This window comes from Tupaia chinensis, unplaced genomic scaffold (genome assembly GCF_000334495.1).
Source record: "Tupaia chinensis unplaced genomic scaffold, TupChi_1.0 Scaffold000317_1, whole genome shotgun sequence".
In the NCBI taxonomy this organism is placed as follows: domain Eukaryota; kingdom Metazoa; phylum Chordata; class Mammalia; order Scandentia; family Tupaiidae; genus Tupaia; species Tupaia belangeri.
The window spans coordinates 768,173-783,054 of record NW_006159810.1 but is presented as its reverse complement, the minus strand read 5'-3'; positions in this window follow the sequence as shown (position 1 = coordinate 783,054).

Sequence of the window (14,882 nt, the reverse complement as noted above, 5' to 3'; positions counted from 1 at the left end):
TGGTTGTATTTATTTTCTCCTACCAAACCATCACACTCCTTGACTCATTCTCACTCTCATCTGATGATGCAGTCTTATTTCAGATACAAAGTAGAAGCTGCTGGTAGAGAGCATCAACACATTTCCTCACCTCGTTTGCCCACCCATTCACATTTTTGCCCATATACTCTGCCTTCCTCTTGCCACGAAGGGCAGACTATTACTGCCATTGTGTAAGCCCCACCTGGTACACTGGCTCCATGTTCTCTTTTCTGTATGGGAGTATTGTCCCTGTAATTATACTTCCTCAGCACAAAATTGTCCCTCTACTAGACTCTTACAACAGCACACAAATATATTGAAATATTTCCTATCTTGAAAAAGTATTTCCGCTTCCTTATAGAGTGGTCAGTATTCGCTATCTTCACTTCTTAATCTCTTACTCTTTCTTTAATTCACTGCTGTCATACTCTCATCCCCATACCTGCACTAAAACTGCTGTGGGCCATATAACCATTGACCTCAATTTATCTGTTGCCAGAGAGACAGAGACGGTGAGGGGGGGAAACAGAGAAATCAGCACCTCCCCTGTGGGATGGCCATGCCACAATCCCTTTCCCTTCATTCTCCCTCTGGGATTTTGGGCACACACACATGTGCCTGACATGAATTTCATGCTACTGGGTCTGGCATTTGAACCATGGTTGGCCATATGGAAGTCTAGCACCTTAACCACCATGCCAACTGCTGGCCCAGACCTCTATTTATTAATAACCAACCAATGGTCAGTTCCGAGTTTTCTATTTACTCAAACTCCCACAGACTTTTACATCATGAAAAATTATCTTCTGGAAGCACTTTCTTCATTTGGTTTCTGGGTTGTCCAATATCCTGTTTGTTCCTCTCCATGGATATTCTTTGCCAGGCTCGTTGCTGATCTTCCTCTTCTCTAAACCTCTAAATATCAGAGTGGTCTAAGGCTCAGTCCTTGCACCTCTTCCCTTTTCTGTTTCTATATTGGGTTGTTTCACTAATTCTTTGACTTTAAATGTCAATTACATGCTGATGACATTAGAGTTTACATTTCTAGATTCATCTTCTTCCCTTAGCTAGACATCTATATCTATCTTCAGTTTTTTGATTGTCTTCTCAAACTGAGCATGTTTAAAGGACATTGCCCTTTTCCAGTCTGCCTTCCTCTCATTTTACCTATCCGATTACTGAAAGCACTATCAGCTAAAGGGCTTCGGACTAAGAACTAAGAGCCATCCTTGATTCCTCCTTTTCCCTAATGTCCCATATCCAGTCCACCAGAAAGTCCTGCTAGCAGGACTTCCAAAAATCAATCCCTGATTCAGCATCTCCATAGCAACTGTCATCTGAGACACCATCATCTCACAGTCGGACCAGTGCTTTAGCTAAATTGCCTTCTTGCTTCTTCTCTTCACCCTTTAAAACCTGATACTTAGGCAGCAGTGAGAATGAACCGTTAAAAGTTTCTCAAGGCAGTTTCCTACTCTGTTCAAAACCATTTTAACACCTCCCATCACAATTGAAATAAAATCCAGAGTACATTTCTATGACAATACCAGTGCTACAGGGTACTCATGTCTTACCTTTCCTCATCTCTTGTGCTACACTTACTTTTTACCCTTTCTGGGATACTTTCCCACTGATCTTTATTTCTTTCAGGTCTCTGTCAAAAGGTCATTTCCTTAGAAAGACCTTTGTTCTGACCGCCATAGTTAAAGATCAGTCCCTCCTGCCTTCTGTCATTGCTTTTTCCTTATTTTGATTCTATTTTCTTTCTTTATTTTGTATAATAGTTTATTTATTTATTTCAATAAGAGAGAGGCAGAGACAGAGAGACAGACACCTCAACAGGGTCTCCATACCCCTTACATCTCAGCTGGCCTACATAATGGGCATGTGCACAAGTCTGATATGCTTAAGAAGTCCAAGGATATGAACCCAAGACTTTCCATGTAGGTCCAGTTATGCTCCCAATGTATTGCCACTTGGCTTTCTCTTTTGTGTGTGCTGCTACAACTATAAAACATATTAATTATGTGTGTTCTTTTCACTCTTCATACAACTCCCCATCCAGAAGGTAAGCTCTGAGAAAGCAAGAGCTTTTTCTGTCTAATTCTTATGCATCTGTAGGACCCAGAAAAGCGATGTCTGGCATATCAATGTGCTCAAATACTTTTTAAAATTTTATTTTATTTATCATGATTATTATTTTAAAATTTGCTATAGGCACATGTTCTCACCAGAGAGAGACAGACAGAAAGAGAGAGAGAAAGTGAGAAAGCAAAATGTGGGGTGTAGGACTCGAACTGTGGCTGATCATGTGGGAGTACAGTGCCCAACCTGTGCCACCTACTGGGCCCTAGTGTTCAACTATTTTTATGATAAAAACTAATTAATTATAGAAAGGGAATATCATTTACAAACATACTCAGAGAAAAATAGAAAGGGAATATCAATACATTTGAGTCTTGTCATAGTTTGGTTTCTCAATCTAAGTCCTTTCCATGTGTGCTTATCTTTAAAGAGAACTTCTTCATGATACTACTTGGGCATCTCATTAAGTCTATCTCATTTATAGCACAGCCCCCAAGGCCAATCTTAGAGCTACCTGCATCCATATGTGAGCATTTGAGAAAAATCTTGATTGATTAAAAAAATATCTTTTTCATTATGTTCCTTTCAAATGAACAGAAAGATTCATCACAGCCAGTAAGTATGGGTCATTCTCTTGTTTCTAAGTTTTGTTACTGAGTGGTCTGAAATGGCCCAAGTTTTGCTGGCAGGAGTAGTAAACAGAGAACCAGGAGGCCAGGAGGCACGATTCCTAATACTAGCACTGGTAGACAACAGCAGCAAGGATGTGGGTGAGTCATACAATGTTATAATTCTGGGAGTTTCAGTTTTCTTTTCAGAATTAGGGATTGTGTTAGAAGCTTGAAGATATCTGTGGCCACCTTGTGCTCTGATATCATATAGCTCTTCTGCAAAGCAAGATTATTCAACTTAGCTATAGTTGTCAGGAACTTTATCAAGCCGCTTAATGTATCAAGCACATGTGAACTAATTTAATGTCTGGTGAAATATTTATCTTCTTCTGAGGAAGAACAATCTGCAGTCACTTGGCATAATCCTGTGCTCCTGGTACCAAGAGCTGTCGGGTAAATGTGGCAGTGAGCTGGAGCCCAGGCCTGAGAGTGGCCATGTGAGTCTCTTCCTAACTTACTGTTTAGTCATATCATCTGGGTTGGGAACTTGAGATTGGCCATGGAGGGAGGATTTACACCATGAAAATACTGCAAATCAGAGCTTTATTCTCTTCTTCTACCCCCCAAAACAAAATGTTAAATATTTACTAGCACATCACTTGATAAATGTGAATGGGTAGGCAAGCCTATCTCCACCACTAGATAAATAAATTGAAGAATGTCTGATTCATAGCAAGACAAGGTACCATCATGGTACAAGAAAAACTTATACATACCACTGTTACGGGGTGATGTGGTCCTCAGTTCTTGGCATCTACAGACAAAGATTTGAAGACATATACTAGCAGATATTATAGAAAATTTATTTGTCTAAGCAAAGCAAAGTGCCCTCAAGAAAGAAGAGCAAGTTGCCTGAAGTCCAACCAGCTAGCCCCAGGGTTATCTGGATGAGTTTTTTTTGTGATATGGCTCTCATGGTTTTTGCTTTCTGGTCTTTCCCCTGGGTGACTCCTCTCCTTTTCCCACAGCCTGTCTTTGATTGACAGCCAGGGGCTTACATAACCTGTACACTTTTGCACATGCATTTTCCTAGAAGTCATTATAAAAGCCCACGGCACTGGAGAGGAAAGGGAGGTCAAAACTGCAATTGTAGTACATGCTAATGAACATAGGTACCTTAAGGACATGCCTCTGGCCTAGTATACACATTCAGCCTTGAGGCAAACAGAAGTTTTCAAGAATTTGGCCTTGGAGCAGGGGCAAGGCAGGCAGGTATTTAGTCTTGAGGCCAGAGATTGGCCCATACTCCCTCTTATCAGGAATTGTTGATACAGGCCAGACTGATCAGGAGGGACTGGGTGGAGAGGCAGGTCTGTCCCTGCTCTTGTGTAACTGCTACCTGACACAACCACCACCATCACCATCTTAACAAATTGGATTAAGAAGTTAACTTACTCAAGCACAACAATCATGACTTTACATGACTGATTTAATACTGACAATAGCTCAGAAAGTTATTATTATACTATTGTCTTTACAGAAAGAGAAACAAGAATGGTGAGAGGTTAAAGAACCAAGATATTCAACAGAAAAGGCACAGAACTTAGACTTATGCCAGGTCTCTCTGATTGCCGTAGTGAGGCTATTCTGTCTTCCAGGCACATGATGTACATGCACAGACACACTCGTATCTGTGTGTATACACGTATATGGGATTAAGTTACTTTTATTCCCTTCCACTGTGGAAATAATTTCTTTTTTCCTCACAGAGTGAAAAATATGATACATATGGATATCATACCAGAGGATTGTTAGTTCTTGAAACCATTAAAAAAAAAAACCCTGCCCATCCTGAGATGGATACCATACTTGTGCTGTGAAATATAGCTTTCTTTGACCAAAAATGAAGATTTTTCTGCCAAGACTTTTTCCTCCAGGTTCATTTCTAGTGGCCTCTACCTACAAAGTGTCTAGACAGGTCCAAGTGAACAAGATTCAAACACCTGAATATGATTAGGGTCAGAATATTCCTCTATTTCTCCTGAATCTGATGCACAAAGAGTGAAAACAGAATGGAAGAGAGATTGCAGATCACTTCCTTCTAAACACCTCTGAACACCTTCTAAACACCTCAAATTGAACTTCAAGAATTAGGAGAAATGCACCATCTACCAGATGACTAGAAATCACTGCAGGGTCACAAGAAATATGGGAAAGCAAGAAAATATGTCTCCTCCAAGGGAAAAGAATAACTCCTCTTCATCCTCAGACAGTACAATGAAACTCATGGAAATGTCTGACAAAGAATTTAGAATATTCATAGTGACAAAGCTCACAGAGATAGAAGAGAAGAGAGACAATAAACTGCAGAAGCAGCAGGAGAAAGGAGCTGACAAGTTCCAGGAGGTGGGAAAATTCTTACAAGATCTAAAAGAGGAAATGCACACTATAAAAAATAATCAAATGGATATGTTAGAGATGAAGGCTATAATATAGGAAGTCAAAACCTCCCTTGCAATTATTAAAACCAGACTAGATCATACAGAAAATTGAATCTCAGATGTAGAAGTTAGAATTGCTAGCCTAGAAAAATCTACCATGAAGATTGAGAAAATTGCCCCCCAAAATGAGAATAATATATGGTAAATATTAGATACCATCAAACATTCCAAACATCCAGATAATTGGTATCCCAGAAGGCAAGGAGACCCATAAGGGAATTGATAATCTATTCCATGAAATCCTGGAAGAAAACTTTGCAAACCTAGAGAGACATTCAAAGATCCAGTCCCAAGAAATACAAAGGACCCCAAGTAGAATCAATCCAAGAAGATCTTCTCTAAGACACAATATAGCCAGATTGTCTAAAACTGAAGACGAAGGCAAGATACTAAGATTGGTAAGAGAGAAACGTCAAGTTACCTACAAAGAATAGCTCATCAGGCTAACACCAGACCTCTCATCGGAAACAATGCAAGCAAGGAAAGAATGGGAAAATATATTCAAAGCATTAAGGGAAAAGCAATTTCAACCAAGAATACTGTACTTAGTAAGATTATCCTTCATATGGGAAGAAAAGACAAGAACATTCTCAGAGAAACAAAACCAGAAACAATTTATCAACACCAGATCAAATCTCCAAGAAGTTCTGAAGGGAGTGCTATACCAGGAAAATGAAATACAGACACACAGAAATAAGAGTTCAAAAACTAAGAAAATGGGCAACTTAATGGTAGGGACAAGTCTGGAGTTGAATATTATATCCCAGAATTTAATCGGGAAGATCAAACCACAACAGAAGATAGATTAGGGATATGAGACTGAACTGGTTAAATAAAATTTTGTAACTTTTGACTAAAATATTGCTGATTTTCTTCTAGGCTTTGTTTTCTGGTTTTAAGGATTTTTGTCCTGTCTTGAGCTGCCAAAAGGTTCATGTACCTACTATTTGAACAGAATCCTAACCTGTTTCCTGGCTTTAAGTTTTAAGCAAAGTTCCTTAGCATTTCTTTGATTTATTAAAGCTAAAATTGCTTTTCTTGAAATTAAAAAATATTTTAAATTATACCTATTTAATGACCATAATAAGCTATATAGCATCAGCTAGGTGTTACTTTATAGTATATTCATTCTACTCAGAGTTTCATGCCTAAAGTCAGACATGTATTCACAGATATGTATATACCAGGTGAACTTGCTATTGGAAGTAGTTAGATTATTTAAGAAATTTTGTGAATCAATAAAATGTAGGAAAAAAGGAATGGAAAACACCTGAGATAGTGTGGGAGGAGGATGGGAAATGGCAGAGGGTGAGAAATAGGGATATATATATATATATAATATAAACTAGAAATAGAAAATTTTTGATGATAATATGTATGATCAAGCCCACATGCAGTATATTCTGGATGGGAAATCACATTTTGTATGCTGTGATGATGCTCAGGAAATGAATGTAAATTAATTAATTAAAAAAAATTTCAGAAGAAAATTACAGGGTACTAGGGACCAGAAGTTGGTGTAACGGCTATGTTGCTGGACTTCCATGTAGTTGACCTCGGCTTGAGTCCTGGACCTGGTGGCTTCAACTCACACCGGGTGCATGCGCATATGTGCCCAAGATTCTGAGAGGAGAATGGAGGAGAAGAGATTGAGGCATGGCCATCCCCCCTGGGGTGATTTCTCATTTTCTATCTCTCTGTCTCTCTCTTTCTGGCGAGTGCACACGCCCTATAGCAAAACCTTCAAAAAAAAAAAAAAAGAAAAAGAAAAAGAAAGAAAAGAAAATTACAGGGCACTTGTCATTAGATTGTAGCTTTGTCTATATTTTTAGTTTAAGGTATTTTGTGAATCAATAAAATGTGGACAAAAGTTTAGTATGGAAGGGAGAGAAGGGAAAGGGGAAGGAAAAAGCAAGTAGAAGTATGCTTAATTGACAAAAAATGAGAAGTTATTTGCTGATAAGTTATAGGGTAATATCTTTGGCTTGACTGGCATGCGTAGAATTTGTGCTGGAAAAAGAAATGTTGTGCACTGTAAAGATGTGATTAAATGTAAATAAATAAATTAATAAATAAAATTCCCTAGGGACTATTTCAGAAATGGGACTGAGGATCATTTCAGAGTCCAAATCATCAGCAAAGCACATGGATATGGAAGTTGCACACATTTTTGTTCTTAGAAAGCTTTATCTCCTTTTGCTAGCAAATAGCTGAAGAGGAAACTGCTTAACCTAAGACAGGGCACTTTGCCCTCCAACTAAATTGCTTCTAAAAATAATAAAAAAAAAAAGTGGTTGCATAATCTTTGAATTAAAATTCCAAATCCACAGAGAAAAATGTTACCAGCACTCTGTTAGGTTAAGAGGAAAGCTTCTATGTATTAGGGCTCAGAGCACGCCAAGCAAGCAACTCTCCAGGATTGGATGAAAGTTGCAAGAGTAAGCACTGTGCCTTTGATCCATTACCCATATGGTATTCTTGATAGGATTATGTAAATGACCTTTAAAACGTATTTTGAAGCATGCAGACCTGGAAACATTTATAGATTTCCAAATCTGATTATCTAATCAAATGAGAAGAAAATTAAGCTTTTCTCCATTTACTTCAACTTGAAGCTTCCTTTTCTAAATTTTCCTTGAATAGGAGTCTCCAAAACTGACAGTTGCAATGCCGTTAGAAGTGACTACAGCAGGCAATGAAGGGAAAAAGAGAAGAGCTGAGTGATAATTAAATCAGCTCAAGCATATTGATCAACTTCCCTCCCAAAAGATTTGGTTACAGTGAGTGGCAAGGGGATGGGGAAATTAGGTCAGGGGTTTCCATAAAGCAGTAGCACTTGAATGAACTGGAACACCTGTGGAAGGGTTTGTAAAACACTAAATATGCTAATTAACCAGGCTGTTGGTCTGTGGGATGTGTTTCTCATCTGTCTGCACCTCTATGCAAGATAAAGCAGAGCCTTCTCACTGTGATCCCGAGTTGTTTATGGACTAATGCTGCTTGTCCAGACAACAAACTTTTGAGAGCCACTGTGTGGTTTTCAACTCCGCCTCACATTAGATTTGCTGGAGTGGTGGTGTTTTTTATGGATTTTTTTTTTTTTTTTTTTTTTTTCAGAGCCTGTAACTTACCTCACAATATCTCTGGAGTGGGGTTGAACATCAGAGCTGATAAGCTCCCTAGGTGATTCTCATGCATAGCCAGGATTAAAAAACCCAATGATCTAGATCCACCTCTTCCTTTGAAAAGTAAAGAAACTCAGTTTCAGAACTGTGACTAGTAAGGTTACATTTAATCTAATTCGTTTTGGCCAATGCTTACTCAGTCCACCTGCCAGCTAGACGCTAGCTAGGAGCTCAGGGATACATGAGAGCCTTGCTTACATGGAAAGAATAGGTCTGTGCTTCCCCACCCTGGCACTTCCTAAACCCCTTGTAGTCCTCATGGGTCTTTTTAGTATATTTTAATTATTTCAAAAATTGTATAGAAAACTCCATAGTTAGCTGTAATAAATCTACACAGACTAATCAGGATTAGTAGGAATTCTATATGAACTGGATGTTATGGAATGGATGTGTTTACCCAACTCCTGAAATTCTTAGGTTGAAATCCTTACTTTCAATAGAATGATTTAGGTGGTGGGGCTTTTAGAAAGTAATTAGGGCAGGAAAGTGAAACTCTTGTGAATGAGATTAATGCCCTTTTAAGAAGAGACTGGAGAGCGTTTGCATTCTCTTTTTTTCTCTGCCATCTGAGGATGTAGAAGTCAGCTGTCTGCAAGCCAGGAAATGAGCCCTCTCCAGATGCTAGATCTACCAGCACCCTGATCTTGAAGTCAGTCCCCAGACATCAGAATGGTGAGGGATGTTTGTTGTTTCAGCCCCAGGTCTACATTTCATTATAGCAGCTCAAACAAGACATAAGACCTCTAGTAACTGATGCACTTGTAATAGCAAGGAGCTCTGATTCCGGGAGCAGATATAATGTAACGGTCATTGACGGGGAGAATCAAACACCTGGGTCAAGTTCTGGCTCCTTTACTGACTAGTTATTTGACTATGAACAAATAATTTCATTTCTCTGTGCCTCAACTTTTTAGTATGTAAATAAGGTGATGATAACTCTTTAGGCCCAGATTTAAAATATCTGTAAAGTGCTTATAACACCAGGAAAATAATATGCAATAAATGTCAGCTTTTATTACTAGAGTGCATGTATTTCTTCATTCTTTTCTTCTATTAGCTTTCGCTAAGCTGACTGTAATGCCAGGGAATACATCAGATTGCTAATCACTGTACATTTCTCAGCTTTAACTCCGATACTTGTCAAGGTGAACTAAAGACATACAAGTCACGCATTGCATTTCTTCCTTTTCTTTTCATAATTGCCAGAGGACCCATGCACTTGCCAGAAAAACAGAGGAAGAAAGCACATCCCAATGGAGCGTGGTCATACTACAATTCTTATTCCTCCATTTCTCCGTTCTGTCAGGATTTGGGGCATGCACATTCACAGTCATGGATGCCACATGGCCTGATGCGTTTTCCAAGTGGCTAGAGCGAGGATGCAAACTGTAGTTGGCCATGAGGTAGGACGTGTCCAGCTCCCTTAACCACTAGGCAATGAGGCCAGTCCTGTGTTTTTTTTCTTTTTGTGGAAAGCAATTAATTGAAGAGAGTGGTGTGGACTTCATACTACTTAGCTGGATTGTGCAGTGGCTGGACAGACAGGGAAGCCTTGGAGGCATGTCATACTGAGCAGTGGATTCAGTAACGCTGAACGTGAACTGCCTTGCCTTACTTTAAAGGGATATTTGGTAATAGACAGCTTTAACAGAAAACAAATTGAATAAATGAAAACTCTAATAATATTGCTGAGTCCACATCATCGGGAAAAAAAAATTTAGATTTTTGCAACTAGAAAGGAAACTTGGTGAAAAAAAGTTGACAAGAATTGAACCATTCTGAGGACGATTTTTTTTATTTTCTGATCTTTTTTTAAAAAAACTGTAATTAAAAACAAATAATATGTAGCATATTCTTTTTTCTTTTAAAGAGAGATTTTTGCTATCATGTGTGTGCACTTATCAGAGAGACAGAAAGCGAGAAATCACCCCCAAGGGGAATGGCCATGCCATAATCTCTTCTCCTCCATTGTCTTCTTGGGATTTTGGGCACGCACGCACACATGCCAAGTGCGAGATTAAAGCCGCTGGGTGAAGGACTTGAACTGTGGTCGACTATGTGGGAGTCTAGTGACATAACCATTACACCATCTGCAGATACCTGTAGCATATTCTAATCTTAAATAATCCTCATTAATAATTCACGATTACTCATAATTCATATCTTCAGGGTGGGACAATATAGTCTCTTCTAAGAAAATCTTTCATGTTCTGTGCCCTATATATGTGTCTAGAAAGAGGTTTTCTCTCCCTTTTTCACACACAGGACCTATGGAATGATAACAACTTTTTTATTAATCTGGATGTCTTTGAAATCTTCTGAAAACAATAGACCATTTTTCTAAAAAAAGTTTTTCTAGATGTGTTTTGATGTATGTGTGTAATTTTGGATGCATCTATAAATTATTTTGGGTTAAAGGATTTTGAACATTTTTAACTACAAAAAATGATAAATATTTGAAGTGATGCATATGCTAATTATATCTAATTTGAGCATGACACATTATATACATTTATAGAAACATTACATTGTATCCCATAAATATGTACAATTGTGTGACAACATAAAAATAGATATTAAAATAATATAGATTATTTAAGAAAACACAAAAGAATGAAGATTCATCTACCTGAGTGTGGTTCTTTTTTTTGAATTTATTTTTATTTTTTTTTTGAGAGGTTTTTGCTATAGGGCTCGTGCACTCACCAGACAGAGAGAGAGAGACATAGAGACAGAAAGCGAGAAATCACCCCCCCCCCCCATGGGGTACAGCCATGCTGCAATCACTTCTCCATTCTCCTCTCGGAATCTTGGGCACGCACTCACACACACCCTGTGTGAGTTTAAGCTACCAGGTCCGGGACTTGAACCATTGTCGACTACATAGGAGTCCAATGACATAGCCATTACGCATTAAGCCAACTGCTGGCCCCAAGAGTATGGTTCTTAAACTCAGATCTTAAAAAAAAAATAAATAAATAAAATAGGAAACAAAAGAAAGAAAAGAAAAAAGAACAAAAGAAGGTGAATGGGACCTAGATTTTTCTAGATGAGAATCTGTCTACATAACTTCAGGACCCTCCAGCTTCTCTGAATGTTTGAGGCAGGTGGTTATTCAGATACTGCTTCTTTTAGTTATAGTAGCAGCCAAGAGATGCTGTTCTGAATCATCCCTCTTTTCCCCAAAAGTAATCTACTGAAACTTTGTTAAAGTTGAAGATAGGAGACTTCAGAGAGTTGTGGAAAAATAAAGTATGAATTTATCTTAGTGCATAAAACTTGAAATCCATGCATAGTATTTTTTTATAATATGCAATTTTCTATAAACTTTTTGAAGACTCCTTATGTAGTTACTGTTTGACCATGTGGAGAGAACAGTGGAGTAAATTCCATAGAAGTCTAACTTTCGTTACTTCGGAATAATTTGAGGATTCAACACAAGCTGCTGAAACCATATTGGAGATGCCACAGTAAACATTGGCTACATAATTCACGGGGCCCCCAACTCATGAGAATGCTGGGCCTCCTGTTCAAAAATACTCATTATTTCAAGATGGTAACAGCAGGGCATTGAGCAATGTGGGGGTGCTTTCTAAGCACAGATCCAGAGCAACTATGTATGTTGGTCACTAAGAAAACTGACCAGAGGAGATACAAAAGTGTCAATGTAACACAAAATTGAAACTAGCTTCCTGGAATTTTTTTTTTTTTCAGAAGAGCAGAACCAGGAAACAGAAAAGTATGGATGGGAGTGAGTTTATAATGTTCTCTCTTATAAATAACGTCTCTTTTCTTTCCCCTACATTTTCCTGAGTGGAGCTGAAAATGAAGTATGAATAGACGGGGTTACAACAGTTTACCACTACCACCTCTTTTCACAAAGTCCAAGGGAATAGGAGCTCGTCAGGTGGAGGGAACAATGCTCTCTGTGGTGGAGGGAACGGCACTCTCTGTGGTGGAGGGAACGGTACTCTCAGTGGTGGAGGGAACCGTACTCTCAGTGGTGGAGGGAATGCTACTCTCTGTGGTGGAGAGCCAAGGGCAAGGAGGCAGATAGTGTGTGCCTTCCTTCGCCTCCTCCTGTACTAGGCAACTATAACAACAGGTGACTGCCCACTGATGCTGAGAGACATGCCAGACAGAAGGTCCCACGAGATTGGGAGCAGCAGAGAACTTGTGTAGGGGATCTGAGATGGGTGAGTCCAGACTGCAGAACTACAGGCAGTCTGTCTCAGGGCATCCCCTTACTACCTTTTTGAAGGAACCCAAGGCAGGGTCAAGGCCACTATCCCAAAGGAATAATAAACAGCTCCTAAAGGAAAAAAGAAAAATCAGATATTAAAGGAATACAAGCTCCAAAAAAGAAAGAAAAATGAAATGATAAGCCTTTCTGGAAAAAGCAGAGCTAATAAAATGGAATGTAAATGTAAAATGGTCTTAATGAATATTCTCAGAGATAAGGTAAACTTTTAAAATCATACAACAGGAAAAAGAAGAACCAATTTATAAATTCAGGTATGAAAACACAGCTTTTGAGATCAGAAGAAACGAGAGACAATTGGAATTGCAGAATAGGTACAATAGAAATACAAATTAGTGAGATGAAAGATTGGGTCACAAAGGTTTCTGGAAGGCATTAGGAAGGAAAAACATCAAGAAGAGTTAGAACCCATGAAAAATGTTCAGTCATGAAACACAGAAATAAAAATTGTCAGTGTTTATGAAATGAGATTCTGAGAACGTGAGCAAGGAGTGAGCAGAAAGGAGGAAATGTGAACAAAAATTCCACGGATTAAAGAAGATAGAACTCAGGATAAAAGGCAGATAGAATACTCACCAGGACAGATAAGAAAAAATAAATATCCAGATAGAGCATAGCGAAACTTAGCAAAAAGACAAAAACACAACAAAATGCGTTTAGTTTTCAGAGAGAAAGAAAAGACCTAAAGGAAAGGCAGATTTATAACAAGTTTCCCAGCAGTAATTATGGATAATGTCCTCAAAGTTTTGAAGGCAAAGAACTTTGCTCTTAGAATTTTACATCCATATAAACTATCATTTTAGTAAAGAAATGTTCAGACCTGCAAAGTTTGAAAAAGTTTCCCATGGAAAGATCCTCGTTGTAAGGCTCTGGCAGAAGTGCCCTGTCAAGGAGAAAGATCATCATCTTAGTCTTTTTGGACTTCTGCTTTTAAACAAAATAAATTGATTTATAATAGTTCTGTAGGCTTGAATTCTAAGACTAAGTTGCCAGCATGGCCAGGTTCTGGTGAGGGCCTTCTTTTGCGTTGAGGACTGTCATCTTCTCATTGTGGAAGGGACTAGCTAGCTCTCTGGGGTCCTTTCTATAAGGGTTCTAATCCTACTCATAAGGACTCCCCTCTTTCTACCTATTCACCCTCCAAAGTCCCTACCTTTTAATGCCGTCATCCTTGGTGTTAGGATTTCAGCACAGAAATTTTGAAGGAACAGAGATATTCATTCCATTGTAAACAGTGTAGAGGGAGAAGTGAATACGAGAAATAAAGCTTTCATAGGTAAGTTGGTCAAGTTTATTAATATCTAAGGAAGCAATTTGTTTTTAAATTTAACAATAAAAAATTAACAAACAGGATAATGATACTGCCATGCAAGAACAAAAGAAGTTTAAGGAGAAATTGTCTGAAAGACAGGGATGTTAAAAATTTAAACAATGATAGGGAAAAGCAAGCACAGCAATGGGTCTTAACAAGCTTAGAAACAGTCTTTGGAGAAAAGAGCAAAATGTGTAACATTCAAATGGAAGAAGAAAATTTTATTTAAACAGGGTTTGCTCTTTGTCACCAAGGTTAAAACACAAATGTAGACATAAAAACAACTGGATTCAAATACTGATTGTGCCAGGTATCATTGTGTGACAACAAGAAGACAATCTCTGTAAATCTTCATTTTATTTCTGTAAAACTAGAATCACAGTCCCTACCACGAAGAACTTAAGTGGGGGTAAAATAAGGTACTATTCATACTGGACTTGGTGCACTGCCAAGAAATAGTATTTGCTAACCGGCAACTAGTCCAGCGTAGGCTCATTTTCCTGGTGCTGCTCTGCCTTTGGCACCAAAGACATTTAGGCTATTGCTGAAGGTATTCCCCAAGACATCCCGCTTCCTCTATATGGTTTCCTTATGGCTCAATTTCCTTTATTGTAACATGTAAGTAAAAATGTCACTATTTTAAAAGGTTATTGTGAATATTATATAAATTAGTATATATGAAATATGTAGGACCTAAGTGCTTTAAATGTGAATTACCATAATGAGTTTTATACTTAGTCTTAGACTGAAGTTTCCAGAATATACCATCTGCTTTTTAGGAAAATCCTGTCAATTTGCTATAGTAACCAAATATTAACACATTTAAGGCGCAACATCAATGAGTCTGTCTAGAACACTCTTCTAGAGTGGTCCCACTGACATGGAAGTGATTCATCAAAAACACAA